The 21,023-nt window shown below is 45.1% G+C and overlaps 1 protein-coding gene and 1 long non-coding RNA gene across 8 annotated transcripts in view; one reads left to right on the plus strand and one right to left on the minus strand.

Moving 5' to 3' along the window:
- The window catches only part of LOC142749052 (uncharacterized), a 52,077-nt gene extending 46,613 nt beyond the window's left edge, over positions 1-5,464 (plus strand). The window contains exons 2-4 of the long non-coding RNA XR_012882365.1: positions 4,393-4,552; positions 4,926-4,976; positions 5,130-5,464. This is a non-coding gene — a long non-coding RNA (uncharacterized LOC142749052). The remainder of the gene's footprint in view (positions 1-4,392; positions 4,553-4,925; positions 4,977-5,129) is intronic.
- REEP1 (receptor accessory protein 1) overlaps positions 1-21,023 on the minus strand; it is a 219,947-nt gene that overhangs the window by 158,538 nt on the left and 40,386 nt on the right. The gene's annotated exons all lie outside the window — the stretch shown is intronic.

A 21,023-nucleotide genomic window follows, 5' to 3' on the forward strand; every position in this document is an offset into this window, starting at 1 on the left:
CACCCGAGGTCATGTTATCCTTTTTGTAATCAGTAAAAGATTGGCCATAATTTTGCCGCAAATGGAGTACTGCATACCCCAAAAGTTTCAGAATTTACCATACCCAAAACTTTTGGAAAATTCGGACCGTATTTGATTTGTGTAGAATTGATTTGCTCATCTTTACTGATCACTGAATTCTTTAGTGTCACCTTCCGGAACTGTAGAGGTCCTTAACGTGTACATCTTGTGGGAAGGCCTCCTGCTCCACTTGCCTCAGTTTTGACCTTCCTTGTGGTGCCTGCAAAGCCGCGGCAATAATCAGTCTCTCAGACTTTTCGGTCTTACGTTCCGCAGGCGTCAAACTTGGACTTACTATCTCCCACTCTACTCTCAACAGAGATACGCTGTAGATGTACCTTCCCTTCAAAATCTCCCAGTTCCTCTCCTCAGTGCTCAAAAACGATACTCTAAAGCTGTGCCCTTGCTTATGCTCAACTGCAATATGCTGGAGCCAGGCTACACATGGCGTGTTCCTGACCTGAACAAGCGCGGCCACTTAACAGTCCCCGCGGAGGTGGGAAAACACTTCACTATATAGTGGAGTTGTGTAATTACAATGCCGAAGTGTCCAACTTCACTACAGGGCTCCTCAGCAGGGTTGCCAACCATCTGTAAATTCCTAGACGGTCCGTAAAAATAAGGATCTTTTTTCCAGTGTCCGTAAAAAAAATTGATGCAACCTATTTGACCTCAGAGCCCTGAAATTGAGGTAAATGCTGTGAAAATCAGCAAAACAGGCCTCAAATGCTCATGGTGCATGGTACCAGTTAGGTTCCTTGAGGGGTTTCGTTTCCCAAGCGAAGACACTTTTGGGGGGTTTCCACTGTTTTGCTCCCTCAGGGGCTTTGCAAATGCGACATTTCACCAGAAACACTTTGATTTTCATTTTTACAGCTTAATTCAAATAAATTCAGTGGGGTCAACATGCTCACTATATCCCTAGATGAATTCCTTGATGTGTGTAGTTTCCCAAATAGAGTCACTTCTGGGGGTTTCCATTGGCCCCACGGTGGCTTTGCAAATGCGATATATCACCCGAAAACCCGAAAACCATTTCAGCAAAATTCAAGGGCCCCAAAATCTACTTGGTGCTCCTTTGCTTCGGAGTCCTGTGAGACCATTAGCACACTAGGGCCACATGTGGGATATTTCTAAAAACTGGAATCTGGGCAATAAATATTAAGTTGTGTTTTTCTGGTTAAACCTTCTGTGTGACAGAAAACAATTGATTAAAATGGAATTTCTGCAAAAAAAAAAAATGAAATTTGTAAATTTCACCTCCACTTGGCTTTAAATCCTGTGTAAAGCCTAAAGGGTTAAGAATACTTTGAGGGGTGCAATTTTTAAAATAGGTAGCTTTATGTGAGATTTCTAATATATAGGCCCCTTAAAGCTACTTCACAGCTGAACTGGTCCCTAAAAAACTGATTTGGAAATTTTCTTGAAAATGTAATACAGTAAAAAATTGTGTAGTACCGTGTCAGCCAGAGACAATATGAAATGTTAAATACTTTTGTGTCAAAAAAGACAAAAGTATAATAGGTATGATACCTTTATTGGCTAACCATAAAAGTTCTATATGCAAGCTTTCAGAGCACAGAGGCCCCTTCTTCAGGCAGAAAATGTAAGAAACTTTTGCTAAAGTTTTAAGCCTTGTAACGTCCTAGAAAAATTAAAGGGCCTTCAAAAAATGATGCAAACATAAAGCAGACATATGGGAAATGTTAACTAGTAACTATTTTGTGTTGTATTACTATCTGTCTTACAAGCAGAGACATTTAAAATTAGAAAAATGCACATTTTTGCACATTTTCTCAAAATTTTGGTGTTTTTCACAAATAAACACTGAATGTATTGACCAAATTTTACCACTAACATAAAGTACAATATGTCACGAGAAAAGAATCTCGGAATCGCTTGGATAAGTAAAAGAATTCCAAAGTTATTACCACATGAAGTGACATATGTCAGAAAAATGATAATAGTAAGGAAAATGAATATGCATATATTTTCAGGGAGAGACATGATAATATATTACAAGGTTATGTGGTTAAGAGAATAAAGCAATGCATTTATGTATCAATCTTGTATGCTAAAAGAGCTTAGATGTAAACATATAACAGCTTTATTTATTTCTCATGTTAAATATTGTATTTAGTTTGGATCTGTGTCTATAATAAGTCTAGCTAAAAACAACAATAGTGGATCTAGATTTGTAGAGCTTCCTATATAAAAATACACAGCCAATTGGACTTGCGCTCTCGCAACTATGTCACCACTAGGTGGAGACATTTCTTCAACTTTATCAAAATAGAATTCCGTGCAAGTGATGTAATGAATCTATTACTGTGAAACAATGTTTAGGCTGCATGCACAATTCCGTTGGCCGGTGCACGGCCGCTAATGACGGTTCCGTGACACACGGACTGCACACGGATGGCTTCTGTGTGCAGTCAGTTGTTTCACGAACCAAATCAATGAAAAGGCCGAGACTGTCCTATTTTTATCGAATCGGCCGCACGGTTCCGTTAAAAAAACGGAAGTGTGCATGGCCCCATTGAAATTAATATGTCAAAAAAACTGAAGTGCGCATGAGGCCTTAGAAAGTTACAAGTATATTTGGATGTGTATACAATAGTTCTTTATTTAGAAAAACACAAGAAAAAATATCAATTATTTTTATAATGCCGCGTCCAGTGTTATTTTGGCTGTGCATGGTGATTTTCTGTTCTGTGTGGTGATGTTGTGTGGCAGTGTATGAGGTATCTATGCTCCGTGTAGCAGTATTACTTGGGTATCCAGTTCTGTAACATATCTACTGAGAAATTCTGGCTTTTGTATTATCCACATTACTAAAAATAATGTAAAAATGCTGATATTAAGAAAAAGAAAACCTCAAACAGAGGGGGCCCCTCAAGTCTTATTTTTGCACTATATGAAACAATATAACTTTGTAACGCCTTAATGCCTTAAAGAGGCTCTGTCACCAGATTTTGCAACCCCTATCTGCTATTGCAGCAGATAGGCGCTGCAATGTAGATTACAGTAACGTTTTTATTTTTAAAAAAACGAGCATTTTTGGCCAAGTTATGACCATTTTTGTAGTTATGCAAATGAGGCTTGCAAAAGTCCAAGTGGGTGTGTTTAAAAGTAAAAGTCCAAGTTGGCGTGTATTAGGTGCGTACATCGGGGCGTTTTTAATACTTTTACTAGCTGGGCGCTCTGATGAGAAGTATCATCCACTTCTCTTCAGAACGCCCAGCTTCTGGCAGTGCAGACACAGCGTGTTCTCGAGAGATCACGCTGTGACGTCACTCACAGGTCCTGCATCGTGTCAGACGAGCGAGGACACCGGCACCAGAGGCTACAGTTGATTCTGCAGCAGCATCAGCGTTTGCAGGTAAGTAGCTACATCGACTTACCTGCTAACGCTGATGCTGCTGCAGAATCAACTGTAGCCTCTGGTGCCGGTGTCCTCGCTCGTCTGACACGATGCAGGACGTGTGAGTGACGTCACAGCGTGATCTCTCGAGAACACGGCTGTGTCTGCACTGCCAGAAGCTGGGCGTTCTGAAGAGAAGTGGATGATACTTCTCATCAGAGCGCCCAGCTAGTAAAAGTATTAAAAACGCCCCGATGTACGCACATAATACACGCCCAGTTGGACTTTTACTTTTAAACACACCCACTTGGACTTTTGCAAGCCTCATTTGCATAACTACAAAAATGGTCATAACTTGGCCAAAAATGCTCGTTTTTTAAAAATAAAAACGTTACTGTAATCTCCATTGCAGCGCCGATCTGCTGCAATAACAGATAGGGGTTGCAAAATCTGGTGACAGAGCCTCTTTAATGCACATGGCCATTGTGTGTCGGCCGGGTCCCGTCTGTGATCCATGGAAAGATAAAACATGTCCTATCTTTCTACGGATCAGAGAATCACCCGCTAAAGTGAATTGGTCCGTGAAAACTATCGGATGCCATGAAAAACGGACTGAGTGCCACTCTGTTGTGTGCAACTGCACTTAAAAGTCTTTTTTCACACAGTTGCGAAATTCCAGGGACATTATTTGCATGAAATCATGAACCACGTGGCACTCTTTGGTGCTATGGACAGTCTGCAGCAGAAAATAAAGTGATTGAAGGGAAATCAATTTTGAAATTTTTCATTCACATGGAGCTAATTTTTTCAGTGCGGATTTGATTATGAGGAGCAGACTTTTAAAAACCCGCAGCACGCCCATTACTTTGCCGATTTAGGGCAGATTTCTCCCATTGTCTATTTTGAAATCTGAAATTAAATCTGCATTTGACAAATGTGATGCAGAGTTTATTGTGGATTTCTTGCAGATTTTCAGTGTGGATTTTGCTTTTGAGTAACTGGAGGAGGAGAAAATACCTCCATTTTGTGATACGGCTATCTCCAGATACACTGGATCTAGAGCAGCTCAGTCCAGGCATGTCACGGTTCTGTCACATGGACATGGAGGTCTCCCATCTCATAATCCTGGTAAGCAAGGTATATTTGAAATAATGTGAGATGTTTTTTTTAAACTGGAATAAAGTTTATGGTCTGAATTTTTTGTTGTAATATCACTGTATGGTATGAAAAATAGGTTAAAATCTTGAGTTTTTTTTAAGACCAGGCCGTCCCTATGTCTGGGATACAAAACACACAGGGTGCAGGGATTGGAGCACCCGAGATAATGCTTGGAATCAAGTACTCAGTCAGAAACTGGAGGCGTTTTATGATACATCTTAAAAACAAGTACTTCATTTATAAAAAAAACGTGCTGCCAATAATTGCATGGCAAAACACGTGCAGTTTTTGTCACATTACTGCAATTTGTGAACCCAGCCTGTGTCAATTTATTTTTCCACAGGTGATGTGCCGAAATAATATTCAGAATCGGTTGCAAACGAGCGAGAAAAAAGTAAGTCCCTCCCCTCCAAAGTTCAGAAATGAGCAAATTCTAAGGAGCTGCTATTCCTTTTACCCAGCAGGGAGTTTTGGTCATAAGTATCCCATTTTCTCTGCTTTTAATTTTTGTTGTATATACATATGAACACTATTTTTTACTTTTCAGACCTGAAGGAAATGTTCCACCATGTAAGCCAGAGCTCCCTGCTAAACACGAAAAAACAGCAACATTAACCCAGGGAGACCCACTTCCAGAATAAAAGGTCACAGGTCAGCAGAACCGGAGAGGGGCCCCAGAGCATCCAGCAGGGCCATCTCAGAAGGCCACACCGGTAACAGCGGCCACAACACCAAGTGGTCCCGCACTCCCTCCCTACACTGTGGTACCCAGAAGGTCAACCTGAAGATCCCTCCGGGAAAGGGACAAAGTAAATCACTTTTTTGGCTATCGGGAGGACTGGTTTTTAAATAGGGTAAGGACTTAAGGGTGTTTGATTTTTTTTGGGGGATAAATATTCTATTTTTGTATATTTGAATATTACTTAGTAAAATGTTTTATAACCTTTTCATTATTTGTCCTTGTCTTTTTTAAATTTAATGTTACAAATATGTATTTTACTGCAAGGTAATGTGTCGTACCCATCAGGGGCTTAACTAGGAAAGATTGGGCCCCATAGCAAACACTTGACTGGGCCCCCCAGGTGCCACATGCAACCCCCCTTATAGATAGTGCCCGCTGTAGATTGTGCCATACAGCCACCCTGTAGACCGTGCTGTACAACCATGCCTGCAAACAGTGTCACACCCCACTTGTAGATAGCACCCCCACCTCCCCCTTGTAGATAGTGCCATACAGGCCCCCCTGTAGATATCTCCGAAAAGCCCCCCTGTTTATAGCGCCATACAGCTCCCCCTGTATATAGTGCCACACAGCCCCCCTCCCTTGTATATAGTGCCACACAGCCCCCCTTAGTAGATAGTGCCACACAGCCCCCCTTAGTAGATAGTGCCACACGCAGACATCTGTAGATTGCGCCACACACAGCCCCCTGTAGATAGAGCCACAGCCCTCCCCCTTGTAAATAGTGCCATACAGCCCCCCTAGTATAGTGCCACACAGCCCCCCCTTAGTAGTGCCCACAGCTCCTTGTATATAGTGCCACACAGCTCCCCCATGTGTATAGTGCCACACAGCTCCCCCTTGTGTATAGTGCCACACAGCCTCCCCTTCTATATATAGTGCCACACAGCCCCCAAGTAGTACAAGGCAATGCCCCATCCGAGAGAGTTGTATCAGCCAGGGGGATGTCAATCAAACATGGAAAAGTCGGATTGGGGGCAGGACTATGTGACTATACAGCATAGCAGCACCATCCCATGCCCATGACCCTTTAATGAGTAATTAGCATATAGTGTGCACCGTTTTAAAAGTTGATTTTATAGATTTTGCTGCATCTGAAAAAAAACATACATTCGGAAATATTGTCAGATCATGTATTACCGCATGGTGTTTGTTCAAGGGGTTAAAACTACCAGACAAGTTCCCATTAAATATACAATAAATTCAAAACAACTCCATCTGCCCTGAAATTTTGTTATTATAAATATATCATATATAATTACAGCTCCAGAACCAAGCTCATTACATATATACAACACCAGAACCAAGCTCAGTACATATATACAGCACCACAACCAAACTCAGTACATAAATACAGCACTAGAACCAAGCTCATACATATATACGGCACGATAGCCAAGCTCGATACATATATACAGCACCAGGATCAACCTCAGTACATAAATACAGCACTAGAACCAAGCTCAGTACATATATAAATACTAGAACCAAGGTCAGTACATATATACAATACCAGAACCAAGATCACTACATAAATACAGCCACAGAACCAAGCTCAGTACATATATACAGCACCAGAACCAAGCTCAGTACATATATACAGCACCAGAACTAAGCTCAGTACATAAATACAGCACCAGAACAAAGCTCAGTACATAAGTACAGCACCAGAACCAAGCTCAATACATAAATACAGCATCAGAACCAAGATCTGTAATGTCGGGGTAGGGAGACAGACAGGTGAGCCCTAATCTACCCGCCACTCAGTCCCTGCCTACTTGCACGGCCCGTCCTAGGCGACGGTATACAACTGGGCGATGGTCCCTACGCTCAATAAGTGCACGACAGACAAACAGACAAGGGTACACAGAAGCAAAGGGAAATGGGGCAGTTGCCCACGGCAACACCGTGAGCAACAAGAGTAGTGAACGAGCCGAGTCAAACCAGGAGTGTACGAGGTACCAAACGCAGAGCAGGAGCGTTGTCAGTAAAGCCAGGGTCAATTTGAAGCAGAGATCAATAGTACTAGCAGGTACAGCAGAGCCAGGAAACAAGAGAGAATCACAGGCAAAGGAAGAGCAGAAAATGAAGGTATAAATAGACCGAGGGCGGGAGCTAGCTCCGTCTGGCCAGGCTGTGATAGGTTCTCCCACTCCTCAGCCTACCAGCCTGAGTGGTAGCAGATCGAGTCACTCTATCAGACCTAGGAGCAGATGCAGACTGATTAACCACGGGCGTCGACACAGAAGCTGTGTCTGGCAGATCCTTTACAAGATCAGTACATAAATACAGCACCAGAACAAAGCTCAATACATATATACAGCCCCAGAACCAACCTCAGTACACATAAACAGCATCAGAACACATACAGCTCAATTTAGTGCAACCCCTGCCGTATAGGTTTGTACGGCATAAAACTACAGCTCCCAGCATGGCCCGAACAATGATAAGGCTATGCTGAGAGATGCTGTTTCACAAAAAAAACAACTCATACCTGTAAAGGATCTGCCAGGTACTACGTCTGTGTATACTCCCGGGATTAATCAGTCGACACCTGAGGCCAGACCTCTTAGACTGACACCGGCTCCCACCAACCAGGGTGGCAGGCTCAGGAGTGGGAGAGCCTATCGCGGCCTGGTCAGTCGGAGTTAGCTCCGCCCCCTGTCCATTTATACCTGCCGTGTTCTCTTCCTCAGTGCTTGTTATTCTTCTTGGATTCCTGGCCCCACTGCTGCCTTGCTCCAGCCTGCTTCTGCTGTGCTTCTGCCTTGCTTCAGTTCCGCTTATCCTGCTTCGCTTTGCCCCTGGCTTGCTTCCTGCTCCGTGCTCTCGTTGGTATACTCCACTACATCCTGATCCTGACTGACTCATTCACCACTCCGTTTCCTCGCGGCGTTCCGTGGGCTACTGCCCCTTCCCTTGCGTGTTCCCTGTTTGTACTCCCTTGCACTTAGACAGCGTAGGGACTGCCGCCAAGTTGTACCCCGTCGCCTAGGGCGGGTCGTTGCAAGTAGGCAGGGACAGGGCGGTGGGTAGATTAGGGCTCACTTGTTCCCTTCACCTCCTTCCTGCCATTACATAATAACAAGCCCATACCTAGTCTACCATTTCTCCTACGCTGACGCTATCATGGACCCCCTTGAGACCCTGAGCCAGCAGATGCAGGGCCTCTCCCTACAGGTCCAGGCCCTGGCTCAGAGGGTCAACCAGGGTGACGCTGCCTTAGTAGTACCCCTCACCTCACCTCTAGAACCCGACCTCAAGTTACCTGACCGGTTCTCAGGGGACCGTAAGACTTTTCTCTCCTTCCGGGAGAGTTGCAGACTTTATTTCCGCCTAAAACCTCACTCCTCAGGTTCCGAGAACCAGCGGGTGGGTATCATTATATCCCGACTCCAGGAAGGGCCCCAAGAGTGGGCCTTCTCCTTGGCTCCTGACACCCCTGAACTTTCCCCCGTTGATCGTTTTTTCTCTGCCCTCGAACTCATTTACGACGAGACTGACAGGACTGCCTTAGCCGAGAGTCAGCTGGTGACCTTACGTCAGGGTAGGAGACCTGTTGAGGAATACTGTTCTGATTTTAGAAAGTGGTGCGTAGCTTCTCGGTGGAACGACCCGGCCCTAAGGTGCCAGTTTAGGTTAGGATTATCTGACGCCCTGAAGGATCTGCTGGTTAGCTACCCCTCTTCTGACTCCCTAGACCAGGTTATGGCCCTAGCAGTATGACTTGACTGACGTCTCAGGGAACGTCAGCTTGAACGTTTCAATGTGTTCCCCTCTGACTTCCCTGCGATTCCCCCCGAGGTCCCGTCTCCTCGCTCTTCCACGGAGGACTCGGAGGTACCTATGCAACTCGGGGCCTCCATGTCCCCTCGACAACTTAGAGAGTTTCGCAGGAAGAATGGTCTCTGCTTCTATTGTGGGGACGACAAGCATCTACTGAACACCTGTCCCAGGCGCAAGAATAAACAGCCGGAAAACTTCCGCGCCTAAGTGATCATCGGGGAGGTCACTTGGGCGCACAGGTATTTCCCGTTAATATGAAACGCAATAAAATTTTGCTTCCCTTTCAGGTCTCGTTTGCTGGCCGGTCTGCCACGGGCAGTGCCTTCGTGGATTCTGGCTCATCTGCTAATATCATGTCTGTGGAATTTGCTATGTCTCTAAAAATGCCTTTTATTGATTTGCCTTATCCTATCCCGGTAGTGGGTATCGACTCCACTCCTCTTGCTAATGGTTATTTTACTCAGCATACTCCTGTTTTTGAACTCCTTGTTGGCTCCATGCATTTGGAGCAGTGCTCTGTACTGGTGATGCAGGGATTATCGTCCGATCTGGTATTAGGTCTTCGCTGGTTGCAGCTGCATAATCCCACGTTTGATTGGAATACTGGGGATCTCACCAAATGGGGTAGTGAATGCCTGATGTCATGTCTTTCGGTTAACTCTATTTCTCCCCGGGAGGAGGTAAACACGCTTCCTGAGTTTGTTCAGGACTTCGCTGATGTGTTTTCTAAGGAGGCCTCCGAGGTGTTGCCCCCTCATAGAGATTACGATTGCGCCATCGATTTGGTGCCTGGTGCCAAGCTTCCTAAGGGTAGGATATTTAATCTTTCATGTCCTGAACGTGAAGCTATGAGGGAGTATATCCAAGAATGCCTGGCCAAGGGTTTCATTCGCCCCTCGACTTCTCCTGTAGGTGCTGGCTTCTTCTTCGTGGGGAAGAAGGATGGTGGTCTTAGGCCGTGCATTGATTATCGGAACCTGAATAAGGTCACCGTAAGGAACCAGTATCCCCTTCCTTTGATTCCGGATCTTTTTAATCAGGTTCAGGGGGCCCAATGGTTTTCTAAGTTCGATCTACGGGGGGCATATAACCTTATCCGCATCAAAGAGGGGGATGAGTGGAAAACTGCGTTCAACACACCCGAAGGTCATTTCGAATACCTGGTCATGCCCTTTGGGTTGTGTAATGCCCCTGCCGTCTTCCAGAATTTTATTAATGAAATCCTGAGAGATTACCTGGGTAATTTTCTTGTAGTGTACCTTGATGACATACTGGTGTTTTCCAAGGACTGGTCCTCCCACGTGGAGCATGTCAGGAAGGTCCTCCAGGTCCTCCGGGAAAATAATCTGTTTGCGAAGACCGAAAAATGTGTGTTTGGGGTACAGGAGATACCATTTTTAGGTCAAATCCTCACTCCTCATGAATTCCGCATGGACCCTGCCAAGGTTCAGGCTGTGGCGGAATGGGTCCAACCTGCCTCCCTGAAGGCGCTACAGTGTTTTTTGGGGTTCGCTAACTATTACAGGAGATTTATTGCCAAATTCTCGGTTGTCGCTAAGCCTCTTACGGACCTTACTCGCAAAGGGTGCTGATGTCCTCCATTGGCCCCCTGAGGCCGTCCAGGCTTTTGAGACCCTCAAGAAGTGCTTTATCTCTGCCCCCGTGCTGGTTCAGCCCAACCAAAAGGAGCCATTTATTGTGGAGGTTGACGCATCCGAGGTGGGAGTGGGGGCCGTCTTGTCCCAGGGTACCAGCTCCCTCACCCATCTCCGCACCTGTGCTTACTTCTCTAGGAAGTTTTCGCCCACGGAGAGTAACTATGATATTGGCAACCACGAACTTTTAGCCATTAAATGGGCTTTTGAAGAGTGGTGTCACTTCCTGGAGGGGGCCAGACACCAGGTAACGGTCCTTACTGACTACAAGAATCTGGTTTTCCTAGAATCTGCCCGGAGGCTTAATCCTAGACAAGCTCGTTGGGCACTATTCTTTACCAGATTTAATTTCTTGGTTACCTATAGGGCTGGGTCCAAAAATATTAAGGCTGATGCACTGTCACGTAGTTTCATGGCCAATCCTCCTTCCGAGAAGGATCCTGCTTGTATTTTACCCCCTGGTATAATCGTTTCTGCCACTGATTCTGATTTAGCTTCTGACATCGCGGCTGATCAAGGTTCAGCTCCCGGGAACCTCCCTGGGGACAAACTGTTTGTCCCCCTGCAATACCGGCTAAGGGTACTCAGGGAAAACCATGACTCCGCACTATCTGGTCATCCTGGCATCTTGGGTACCAAACACCTCATTACCAGAAACTATTGGTGGCCTGGGTTGCCTAAAGACGTTAGGGCTTACGTCGCCGCTTGTGAGGTTTGTGCCAGGTCCAAGACCCCTAGGTCCCGACCTGCGGGCTTACTACGTTCCTTGCCCATTCCCTAGAGACCTTGGACCCATATCTCCATGGATTTTATCACCGATTTGCCTCCATCTCAGGGCAAGACGGTGGTGTGGGTGGTAGTAGACCGCTTCAGCAAGATGTGCCGCTTTGTGCCCCTTAAGAAACTACCTAATGCCAAGACGTTAGCTTCTTTGTTTGTTAAACACATCCTGCGTCTCCATGGGGCCCCAGTCAATATCGTTTCTGACAGAGGGGTACAATTTGTTTCCTTATTTTGGAGAGCTTTTTGTAAAAAGTTGGAGATTGATCTGTCCTTCTCCTCCGCCTTCCATCCCGAAACTAATGGCCAAACGGAAAGGACTAACCAATCCCTGGAACAATATTTAAGGTGTTTCATCTCTGACTGTCAATTTGATTGGGTCTCATTCCTTCCCCTTGCCGAATTTTCCCTGAATAACCGGGTCAGTAACTCGTCAGGGGTCTCCCCGTTTTTCTGTAATTTCGGGTTTAACCAAAGGTTCTCCTCCGTTTCTCCTGGTTGTTCCAATAATCCCGAGGTAGAGGACGTTCATCGGGAACTGTGCACAGTCTGGGCCAAGGTTCAGAAGAACCTAGAGGCGTCCCAGAGCATACAAAAGATTCAGGCTGATAGTAGACGTTCTGCTAACCCCCGGTTTGTCGTCGGGGATCTGGTCTGGTTGCGCCTTAAGGTCCCGTCCAGGAAGTTTGCTCCCCGATTTATTGGACCTTATAAGATCATTGAAGTCCTCAACCCTGTATCCTTCCGTCTGGAGCTGCCCCCATCCTTTCGCATACATGACATCTTCCATGCCTCCCTCCTTAAACGCTGCTCCCCGTCCTGGTCCCCCTCGAGGAAACCTCCTGTTCCCGTTCTCACCCCTGAGGGGGTGGAATTCGAGGTGGCCAAGATTATGGACAGTAGGATGATTCAGGGCTCCCTCCAGTACCTGGTCCATTGGAGAGGATACGGGCCGGAGGAGAGGACTTGGGTACCTGCTCGTGATGTTCACGCTGGGGTATTGATCAGGAGGTTCCACCTTCTCTTTCCCACTAAACCGGGTCCTCATAGTAAGGGTCCGGTGGCCCCTCATAAAAGGGGGAGTACTGTAAAGGATCTGCCAGGTACTACGTCTGTGTATACTCCCGGGATTAATCAGTCGACACCTGAGGCCAGACCTCTTAGACTGACACCGGCTCCCACCAACCAGGGTGGCAGGCTCAGGAGTGGGAGAGCCTATCGCGGCCTGGTCAGTCGGAGTTAGCTCCGCCCCCTGTCCATTTATACCTGCCGTGTTCTCTTCCTCAGTGCTTGTTATTCTTCTTGGATTCCTGGCCCCACTGCTGCCTTGCTCCAGCCTGCTTCTGCCGTGCTTCTGCCTTGCTTCAGTTCCGCTTATCCTGCTTTGCTTTGCCCCTGGCTTGCTTCCTGCTCCGTGCTCTCATTGGTATACTCCACTACATCCTGATCCTGACTGACTCATTCACCACTCCGTTTCCTCGCGGCGTTCCGTGGGCTACTGCCCCTTCCCTTGCGTGTTCCCTGTTTGTACTCCCTTGCACTTAGACAGCGTAGGGACTGCCGCCAAGTTGTACCCCGTCGCCTAGGGCGGGTCGTTGCAAGGAGACAGGGACAGGGCGGTGGGTAGATTAGGGCTCACTTGTTCCCTTCACCTCCTTCCTGCCATTACAATACCACCCATCATCTCAAAGCAGATCATACCGTGACTACAGTACGGATTAGAGGCAGAATACAATTTTGATTAAGTGACTCACCGGTGACGGCCTCTCCCTGCCACGACCCATTTCTGCAATTTTCCGCTCAGATATCTTCAGCTTCTCACTTTTAAAACATTTCTGCACCTATAAACGAAGATAAAATTCTCAACACCTCTAAATATAATAGCGCCATACACTGCACCTCTATCTGTAATAGAGCCATACACTGTGTCCCTGATTATAATAGTACCATACACTGCACCTATAACTATAATAGCGCCATACACTCTGTCCCTGATTATAATAGTACCATACACTGCACCACTAACTACAATAGCGCCATACACTGTGTCCCTGATAATAGTACCATACACTGCACCTCTTACTATAATAGCGCCATACACTGCACCACTAACTATAATAGCGCCATACACTGTGTCCCTGATTATAATAGTACCATACACTGTGTCCCACACACACACACACACACACACACACACAGTGCCCCCTGTATATAGTGCCCCTATAGCCCCCTGTAGATAGTAACCCCCATAGAGCCTCTGTAGATAGTGACCTACATAGAAGCCCCTGTAGAAAGTGCCCTACATACAGCCCTCTGTAGATAGTGCACACATATGGACTCCAGAGCTGCAAGACAATAGTGCTAACCACTGAGCCACCAGTCTGCCCTACATATAGCTTCCCCTATAGTGTTCCACATATAGCCCACCTCTGTAGATAGTGCCTCACATATAGCCCACCCCTGTACACAGTGCCCTACATATAGCCCCCCTGTAGATAGTGCCCACAGGTAACCCACCCCTGTATAAAGTGTACCACATATAGCCCACCCCTATAGATAGTGCCCTACAAATAGCTCCCCCTATAGATAGTGCTCCACATATAGCCCACCTCTGTAGATAATGCTCTACATATAGCTAAAAAAAACAACTAAAAACGTTACATATTCACCCTGATCCTATTCCCGCGCTGTTCAATGGCAATGCAGATCTGTTCTCTTCTGAGCAGGTCTGCTGGAGCTGAACGACGCAAGGGGTGCACCATTGAAAGGCGCTGATTGGCAGGGCAGAATGACTTGCCCCTTTGAACCATGGAAGCTGCGCGAGGACATCATCGCGGCGCAATCTGCGTCATTGTAAGACGCTAAATGTTCGAACACGGAACGTGCCCGGCCATTCAGCGCTAATGCATGTATTTGTACCTGCGTGCTATAGACACAGGTACAATTACTGCAAGAGGGGGTAACTGTCGCTAGCACTGGGGCCCCCTCTGGTGCTAGCGACGCCACCGGGCATGAGAAGGCCCGTGCCGCCCAGCCCATAAAAGTTAGAGGCTCGGTGGCACGGGCCCCGTAGTAGCATCGCTACCACTGTAGCAGCCATAACGGCTGCTAGCCGTACCACTGGGCATATAGGGGGGCGTGTCGGCGGGCGGCACAGGCCCGTTCATGCCGCGGGCCACTGGTATCCATCAAGAAACATAGTGGCATAGCGTGAGGCATATGCCATTCCCTTCTGTTTGGGGGCTGTGAGCTGTCCAACCTTTAGGACCGCCACCTGTCATGATGGTAGTGTACTGTTGGGGCTACTAGAGAGTGTTATGTCAACCATCTTGTGTTAAGGCAAGTGCTGCACCTTCACATTTTGTAGAGCTTAACCACACTGATGGAAAAACAGATTTGTCATAGCTGAAGCAGTACAGCACTGATGGCATATTGTACTTATTTACCTTTATTATCTATCTCATTTTGAAATGCTTTGAGCAGACTCTGATTTATCACTCCTGGCCCAACTGCAGGTCTTATGACCTAAAGTAATAGCATCATAGGGATCTTTGATGCTGGTAGTTCGTTGGCTGTCTGTAAGGTTGCATTCACACGTTGCGGTTGTGTGCTGTGCGTTAAAAAAAAACAGCACGCTTTTCAATTCACCTATAAAAAACATGCGGCCAATAACCGCATTGCAAAACGTGTTCAGCTTTTGGCACATTACCACAACATGTGCAGGATTTGTAGCAATAATAAGGAAGTTACAATGCAGCCACATTACAGCCGTGTGAGACGAGGCCTTAACCCCTTCGCACTCAGCAATGTAATAATCCGTCGCGCTAACTGTATCGTTAGCGCTCAGCGACGGACTATTACGTCGCGGGAGTAACGGCCATTTCGGCCGTCCTCCCGACACATGCAGGAGCTGTGGCAGCTGCTGTCTCATACAGCAGCTGCCGCAGCTCCTACAGCAGGGACTGATCGCTGTGTCCCCGCTGATTAACCCCTTAAAAGCCGTGTTCAATAGTGATCACGGCTTTTTAGGGGTTAAGCTACAATCTCCAGCCTGCTACACGATAGCGGCTGGCGATGGTAACGATGGCAACCGGACACCAAACAATGGCGTCCGGCTATGCCATCGACGGAAGCCTAGTGGGTCCTGACGAAGTCAGGACCCACTATGCTTGCTGTCAGTGAGTAGCTGACAGCTCTAATACACTGCACTACGCATGTAGTGCAGTGTATTAGAATAGCGATCAGGGCCTCCTGCCCTCAAGTCCCCTAGTGGGACAAAGTAATAAAGTAAAAAAAAAAGTCAAAAAAAGATGTGTAAAAATAATAAAATAAAAGTTTTCAAAGTGCTAAAAGTAAAAATCACCCCTTTTCCCTTATCAGTCCTTTATTATTAATAAAAATATATAAACAAACAAATAAACTATACATAATTGGTATCGCCACGTCCGTAACGGCCTGAACTACAAAATTATTTCATTATTTATCTCGCACGGTGAACGCTGTAAAAGAAAAGAATAATAAACCGTACCAGAATCACAATTGTTTGGTCACTTCACCTCCCAAACAATGGAATAAAAAGAGATCAAAAAGTCGCATCTACCTAAAAATGGTCCTGATCGAAACTACAGTTCGTTACGCAAAAAATAAGTCCTCGCACGGCTTTATTGATGGAAAAATAAAAAAGTTATGTCTCTTAGAATAAGGTAACACAAAAAGTAAATGATTTTTTACAAAAAGTATTTTATTGTGCAAACGCCATAAGACATAAACAAAACTATAAACATCTGGTATCGCTGTAATCGTATCGCCCCGCAGAATAAAGTGAATATGTCATTTATAGCGCACGGTGAACGCTGTAAAAAAAATAGAATAAAAAAACAATAATAGAATTGCGTTTTTTTAGTCACCATGCCACCTAAAAATAGAATAAAAACTGATCAAAAAGTCGCATGCACCCCAAGAAAACTACAATGAATTCCTCAAGGGGTCTAGTTTCCAAAATGGGGTCACTTTTGGGGGTTTTCCACTGTTTTGGCACCACAAGACCTCTCAAACCGGACATGGTGCCTAATAAAAAGGAGGGCTCAAAATCCACTAGGTGCGCCTTTGCTTCGGAGGCCGGTGCTTCAGTCCATTACCGCACTAGGGCCACATGTGGGATATTTCTCAAAACTGCAAAATCTGGGCAATACGTATTAAGTTGCGTTTCTCTGATAAATCCTTTTGTGTTATAAAAAAAATGGTATAAAGAGGATTTTCTGACAAAAAAAAATAATTTAAATTTCACCTCTACTTTGCTCTAAATTCCTGTGAAACACCTAAAGGGTTCATAAACTTTCTATATGCTGTTGTGAATACTTTGAGGGGTCTAGTTTCTAAAATGGGGTGTTTGATAGGGGTTTCTAATATATGGGCCCCTCAAAGCAACTTCAGAACTGAACTGGAACCTAAAAAAATAAATAAATTCGCTTCTTACATTATACTGATAATGAGCCGTGCCCACCCTGAGATGACCCCAGTTTTGACCGTTTGTATAAACGGAGACCCCTATTAGACGGTTTCAGTGCCCGGTTTTCCCAATCATACACCCCGAGAAGTGTATTTCTATTGATGAGTCCTTGGTATATTTTAAAGGGAGGGTTCAATTCCGCGAGTACCTGCCGGGTAAGAGGGCAAGGTATGGCGTGAAGATGTATAAGCTGTGCGAGAGTGCATCAGGCTATACCTTTCAGATTTAGGATATATAAAGGGAAGGACACCAGTATTTAGCCCCCAGAATGCCCTCCCCCCCTTACTGGGAGTTAACGCAAAAATTGTGAGGGATTTGGTGCACCCACTGCTGGACTGGGGTTACCACCTCTACCTGGATAATTTTTATACCAGCGTCCTACTCTTCAACTGCCTCGCTTCCAGAAGTCATGCGGCACTGCTAGAAGAAATCTGAGAGGCCTCCCTAAGACTCTGCTTGGGCAAACAAGAAGGGGTGAGAGCAGGGCACATTCTAGCAGCAACATATTGTGTCAAGTACAAAACAAGAGAGATGTCACACCAGTACCCATGTACCAGTACAGAGACCCCCAAACCAGACTGCTTCCTGGACTACAATAGGTACATGGGAGGGGTGGACTTGTCAGATCAAGTCCTGAAGCCCTACAGCGCCATGCGGTGTGGTATAAGAAGCTGGCCGTGCACATCATACAGATGGCATTATACAATGTGTACGTGCTACATCGATGTAGAGGCCAGACAGGAACTTTCCTGGAATTTCAAGAGGTGATTATCAAGAACCTAATCTTTAGGGACCAAGAAGGGGGACACCCAGTACTTCTGGAAGCGGGGCCACACGCATCGTACCAGGGCAACACTTTCCAGGAGAAGTTCCCCAAACTGGCAAGAAGGGAAAAAGTCAAAAGAGGTGCAAAGTCTGCTATAAGAGGGGGATAAGGGAGGACACACTATACCAATGTGACGCGTGTCCCGAAAAACCAGAGCTCTGTATGAAAGTGTTTTCAAATTTATCATACATCCCTTGGTTTATAAACTACCCCAGTTTTACTTACCCTGATGCCCTCCGCACAGCTTATCCCCCTCATCTTTCCCTTCTGAGCCCTGCTGTGTGCCCAGGCAGCTGATTACAGCCACATTGAGGGTATTGCCATACCCGTGAGAACCCACATTACAGTTTATGGGGTGTAAGTCTCCGGTCAAAATGCTCACTACACCTCTAGATGAATGCCTTAAGGGTGTAGTTTTTAAAACGGGGTCACTTCTTTCGAGTTTCAACTGTACTGGTACCTCAGGGGCTTCTGCATACATGACTTCGCACCAGAAAATCCCCAGTAGGCCAAATGGTGGTCCTTTCGTTCTGAGCCCTCCCATGGGCCCAAACTGCAGTTTAACACCACAAATGGGGTATTGCTGCACTCAGGACAAATTGCGCAACAGAATGGGGTATTTTATTTCTTGTGAGAATAAGAAATTTTCAGCCAAAACTACATATTATTGGAAAAAAATTATTTTGTTTTAATTCCCAGCCCAATTCAAATAAGTTCTGCGAAAAAACTATGGGGTCAAAATGGTCACAACACCCATAAATGAATTCCTTGAGGGGTGTAGTTTCCAAAATGGGGTCACTTCTGGTGGGTTTCCATTGCTTTCATACCTCTGGGGCTCTGCAAATGCGACATGGCACCCGAAAACCAATCCAGCAAAATCTGGACTCCAAAGAACAAATAGCGCTCCTTTCCTTCTGAGCCCTCCCATGGGCCAAAACGGCAGTTTATCAACACAAATGGGGTATTGCCGCACTCTGGACAAATTGGGCAACAAAATGTAGTATTTTATTTCTTGTGAAAATAAGAATTTTTGAGCTAAAACGACATATTATTGGAAAAAATATATTTTTTTTAAATTCCCAGCCCAATTCAAATAAGTTCTGTGAAGAAACTATGGTGTCTAAATGGTCACATTACCCATAAATGAATTCCTTGAGGGGTGCAGTTTCCAAAATGGGGTCACTTCTGGTGGGTTTCTATTTCTTTGATACCTCTGGGGTTCTGCAAAAGCGACATGGCACCCAAAAACCAATCCAGCAAAATCTGCACTCCAAAGAACACACAGCGCTCCTTCCCTTCTGAGGCCTCCCATGGGCCTAAACGGCAGTTTATCGCCACAAATGGGGTATTGCTGCACTCAGGAGAAATTGGGCAACAAAATGGGGTATTTTGTTCCCTGTGAAAATAAGAAATTTTGATAAAAAATGACATCTTATTGGAAAAAATGACATTTTTTTCATTTCACAGCCCAATTCAAATAGGTGCTGTGAAAAAACTGTGCGGTCAAAATTGTAACAACAGCCATATTTGAATTCCTTGAGGGGTGTAGTTTCCAAAATGGGGTCACTTCTGGTGGGTTTCCATTGCTTTGATACCTCTGGGGCTCTGCAAATGCGACATGGCACCCGAAAACCAATCCAGCAAAATCTGGACTCCAACAAACACATAGCGCTCCTTTCCTTCTGAGCCCTCCCATGGGCCCAAACGGCAGTTTATCACCACAAATGGGGTATTGCCGCACTAAGGACAAATTGGGCAACAAAATGGGGTATTTTGTTCCCTGTGAAAATAAGAAATTTTGATCACAAATGACATCTTATTGGAAAAAATGTCATTTTTTTAATTTCACAGCCCAATTCAAATAGGTGCTGTGAAAAAACTGTGGGGTCAAAATGGTAACAACAACCATAAATGAATTCCTTGAGGGGTGCAGTTTCCAAAATGGGGTCACTTTTGGGGGATTCCTACTGTTTTAGCACCTCAACACCTCTTCAAACCTGGCATGCTGCCTAAAATATATTCTAATAAAAAAGAGGCCTCAAAATGCACTAGGTGCTTCTTTGCTTCTAGGGCTTGAGTTTTAGTCCACGAGCGCAGTAGGGCCACATGTGGGACATTTCTACAAACTGCAGAATCTGGACAATACATATTTAGTAGTATTTCTCTGGTAAAACTTTCTGTGTTACAGAAAAAAAATTGAATAAAATTGAAATTCAACAAGAAAAATGAAATTTGCAAATTTCACCTCCACTTTGCTTTCATTCTTGTGAAATGCCTGAAGGGTTAAAAAACTTTCTAAACTTTGAGGGGTCTAGTTTTTAAAATGGGGTGTTTTATCAGGGGTTCTAATACATAGGCCCCTCAAAGCCACTTCAGAACTGAACAGGTACCTTAAAAAAAAGGCTTTTGAAATTTTCTTAAAAATATGAGAAATTGCTGTTTATGTTCTAAGCCTTGTAACGTCCAAGAAAAATAAAAGAATGTTCAAAAAACGATGCCAATCTAAAGTAGACATATGGGAAATGTGAACTAGTAACTATTTTGAGTGGTATAACCGTCTGTTTTACAAGCAGATGCATTGAAATTCTGAAAAATGCTATTTTTTCAAAATTTTCTGTACATTTTGCAATTTTTCACCAATAAACACAGAATATATCGACCAAATTTTACCACGAACATGAAGCCCAATGTGTCACGAGAAAACAATCTCACAATCGCTTGGATAGGTTTAAGCATTCCGACGTTATTACCACATAAAGTGAAATATGTCAGATTTGAAAAATGGGCTCTGAGCCTTAAAGGGAATGTGTTGCCAGAAAAACATGTTTTTTTTTTAAAAATTAAACATTTAGTGTGTGGGTGATTAAACATTGTTCACATTTTTTTTATTTTTTTCACGAGTCAGGAAATAGTCAGGAAATATTATAAATTAATTCTAATTTATAATACTACCCATTTTTGGTCACTAGATGGAGCTATTCCCAAAATTGCAGCATTGCAACAATGGGTTAAAAGCCCTCGCTCTAGTGAGCTCTCAGCATCCCCCCCTCCTTTATCCTGGCTAGTGCCGGGATAAACGAGGGGTTTGAACGGTGTAACCTCCTACGCTGTGTGTCGCCATTTTTTGAGCTAACACACAGTGT

This window comes from Rhinoderma darwinii, chromosome 1, assembly GCF_050947455.1.
Source record: "Rhinoderma darwinii isolate aRhiDar2 chromosome 1, aRhiDar2.hap1, whole genome shotgun sequence".
NCBI classification, from domain to species: domain Eukaryota; kingdom Metazoa; phylum Chordata; class Amphibia; order Anura; family Rhinodermatidae; genus Rhinoderma; species Rhinoderma darwinii.